The following is a 4,174-nucleotide window of genomic DNA, read 5'->3' on the forward strand; positions in this document are numbered from 1 at the left end:
AAAAACGAGACCTTTCGACCACGGAGTATGACCTTTCTTGAACCGTCCAGCATTACTAACCTTGTGGCTTCCTGCTAGACCAGTTTTGCCTTTGTTGTGTGGAGTATTACCATCAGTAAACATATTTGAATCTTCTTCTTGTATGGTTCCGCAACAAAATTTGGTATGATTTTAGTCTCGAAAGGGCTACTATTTGTACTTTTTGGTTCTTTTGATAGTTTAAGTGAGAATTTCTAGATGCTGACAATGTTTACTTAGTTCTAATAAGGCTCAGGGTGCAGTCTTTTACTCATTAGATCAGATAATTTGATCCTAATAGGATACTAGACTGCCCCCTGAGTGATGGGGGGTTTTCAAAGAATCATCAAAAGAAAGCCAATATGGTGGTTTAATTCCGTATTATTGATAACAAATATTTGATTTGGGATTGTTTTTGTACTTTTTAAGTAGATACTAGTAAAAAAAAATAAAATGCCTTTAGAAAAAAAAAAAAAAAAATTAAATTGACCATTTTTGCACCACTATATTATAATTTTCGTTCTTTGAGACCCAAATGTGATAAATCAATTTTGTTTTCTTTAAAATGTGAAGAAAAAAACTTGTTGTGATGAAAATTTCCTAAAATACCTGTGTAATTATTCAAAAATTTTCTTATCTGAAGAACTATATGTATGAGTATGCAACCCTGAGCCTTTAGATTATTGGTCATATTGGCACCTGTAGAAAATAATTATTTACACAAATACTTTTCAACTTATCAAGAATCTGTAAATTGGGGCTGTTTTCTGAATTATTAAAGTAATTTACAATATTTTTTTCTATTTTTTTTATGAAGTAGAAGTATTTTTAATTTTAGCTTCATTTGATTCAATTCTATTTTTTTCCATATTTGGAATTTGAAAAAAAAAATTAAACCACTTTAAAACTATTTTGATAAAAGAAAATTTGTAATTCAAATACTATAATTATCCAAGAGAAAAAAACACTTTAGTTTGTGAAAATATCTCCAAAAGTAAAAAAGTTATTGCAATATTGATAAAAGTGGTCATATCTAACTTTTGGAATTTTTCAGATAAGAAAGAAGAGCTGCAAACAGTTTTGGGTAGCTGTCTTTGAAGCTGGTTTGTGGACATGATAATGAACCGATTTGATCGAAACTTTGCAGAATGATTGGAAATATGATGAAATAACAGAAGATGGTTTTTTATTACAGTATTTTAACTTTAGCGCATCTAATAGAGAGGTATGTTTGCATACAAAAACAGCTGATATGGCTACATTTTTATATTGGTGAGTATTTTTATGTTTCATATGTGTAGTAGAGGTACAGTACTATTGAAATATATCAAATTTACTATATTTTGAGGAAATTTTTGCATAATTTAGCCATTTTTCAAAAGATAGGGGTTGGATATCTCAAATTTGGACTTTTTTTGTGGTTTTGAGGAGAACCAAATCCTCGTTTTGAGAAATATTCCTACTCAATCTTGCTTGAAAAAGTAACTTTACAAAATGGATGCCTTTTTTCAGAAGTACCATCAAAAGCTAGAGGAAAAATGTGCCCTTGGGCTAAATGGAGAGTGTTTTATTTGGACAGGGTCATGTACACCAAATGGCAAATATGGGGTCATAAATTGTAGATTTCCTGGTGCCATTGGGTGGAAATTATTATATGTGCACAGGCTTGCATACATGATACAGCATAGGGCTGCACAAATAGCAGCTGTTGATGTATCACACCTGTGCCACAATACCAAATGCATAAATGTAGCTCATCTGGTGTTGGAACCACATGGTATCAACAACAGTAGGCAAACATGTGTGTCGAAAGGGGAATGTATAGGTCACATTGCCCTCTTTCCGCCCTGTTTAGTGCACCTTAAGATGCCAGATAATAATTTAGGTATTTTAATGGATTTAAAAGAAAATGGGCAGGGGAAAGTGTTCATTTATTCATTAAATTTCATTTTATTCGTATCAATATAAGAAATCTTTTTGAAAGATTTGGGTGGTCCTTAAAAGGACCTTTGATTTTTTTAAGCTGTCTGTCTTTTACTTAGGCATCTTCTTCTTGCAGTATGCATCATGCATCAGCTCATCTGGTACAGGATCTAGTTGCCCTTTTACATAGTCTGGTCTCTTTTTGTGGAGCTCTTTATGAATCTTGTGTTCCTCCAGTCTGACAGCTGTCTGTTGTAACCTTCTTATCTTTACTTCAGGTTTCTGCTCATAATTCCTTTTGTAAGTATACTCTCTGTCCATTTTATCAAAGAAGGTCTCACAGTTTTCGGACACTTTAATGTTCAACTCTTTGCTTTTCATCTTGGCTGATGTACCAGGTCTGTTGTTGGTCCTGTGTATTGCAGAATGAAGTCTGCCTTCCATGTTTTTTCCATGAGTTACATTTTTTGGTAAACTCACACTCAATGCACGATGAACTCCTTCATTTTTATTTGTTGTGTGGAACATTCTCATGCTATTGACTGCTTCCTCACTAAGTATCATTTTCAGTAGTTCTAGCAGTATAATTTCATCAATTTCATCTATTTTCAGCACAGTGATGTTGTAAGTGCTTAGGTAAAAGGATCTAGTCCACCAGTTATCACTGACTGTACCTTTGCATACCACAGACTCCTTAAGGCAAGATGAACAGTCTCCACCATAACACTGGACTGTAGTTGAAAGGATGGTAGGTAATTTTTTACATACTTTTTCTGTGTCCTTGTTATATTCATTCATTAACTGGTTCAATATCATGGAACTGCGACACTTCAAGTCCAGGCTAAACATTTTCTTCAAGTCTTTGTTCTCTTCTTTAGTTTGTCCATGAAACATGGTCTCACTAAACTCAGCTCGCATTCCCGCTCGGAATTGATGTTGGCTTAGATGTACTGGGTCCGCCAGTCTCTGCACTTCCCACATAGGATACAGTACATGTATGGCATCTTCTACTCCTTTAGCGGAACGTGCATCTCCATCTGTTGTGGCATAACGGATAAGCATACCTTGCAGTGCAAGCTGATTACCAATTTCTTTTCCCATGGCATATTCTGATATTGGTATAGTTCTATGAAGGGTAGCAGTACAGTCTTCATGGCCTGGGCACTCTGCATCAAATCCCTTTCCTATGAGCCAAGCTCCCTTCCAACATAGCTGGTTTAGTGAAGATGATGCGACTACAAACTTCCATGGAGTATTTTGTTCAATCACAAGCATCTGTGCCTGTGATGCATTTAACCCTGGTTTCTTCCTGCTGGACCTTGTTGCAGTTGGGTACCTGCCATCTAAGGTCACATCTATCACATTTTCTGGTTGTCCCTTCTTTTTGTTGTATGCCTTCACTTGTTCAACCTTATCTTTCATGTCGTCCTTGTTCTGCTTTACCATAACTTTAGAAATTCGGTCGGTGTTTCTCTGCATACCACTCTTGCATGGAGGTGGAACACTTACACGCGCTAAAATCTCTTGGGTCTTGGTGCTTCCTATTGGACTATCTAGTCCTGCTGAAACTAGCGCAATGTTAGTACCGGCTGGATTTGGCCCTGGCTTGTTGTTTTCAACTTCTGAGTACAACTTTGCTAGTGTTGGAGTCACAAACCAACAGTTTGCACACCGAACTCTGTACATGATACAGGCACCCCATTTTCTGTCACTATGTGGCTCCATCCATGGCCTCTTACAAGTTTTTGGTGTTTCCCTGTGCTGTTGGTACGCCAAGTTGAACATGTCAAACATCTTTTCACTCTCAATAATATGAGAATTATTTGATGTCACCTTTTCTTTGTCTGCTTTCAGGAACCGTGGCCGCAGGATCATACTGGATTTAATCACACCACTTGCATCTTCTTTTACCACTTGTGAGCTGTCAGTCCTGGATACGGAATCAGCTTTGATGTCGTCTTGTTGGTGATCTTGCAGATTCATTCGGATGTAAGCTTTTGACTCTTCTTCATCTGATGAAACTGCATTCTCAAAAACGAGACCTTTCGACCACGGAGTATGACCTTTCTTGAACCGTCCAGCATTACTAACCTTGTGGCTTCCTGCTAGACCAGTTTTGCCTTTGTTGTGTGGAGTATTACCATCAGTAAACATATTTGAATCTTCTTCTTGTATGGTTCCGCAACAAAATTTGGTATGATTTTAGTCTCGAAAGGGCTACTATTTGTACTTT

The sequence above is a fragment of the Perna viridis genome, chromosome 8, assembly GCF_037379345.1.
Source record: "Perna viridis isolate PV_CMFRI_1.1 ecotype Kerala chromosome 8, ASM3737934v1, whole genome shotgun sequence".
NCBI classification, from domain to species: domain Eukaryota; kingdom Metazoa; phylum Mollusca; class Bivalvia; order Mytilida; family Mytilidae; genus Perna; species Perna viridis.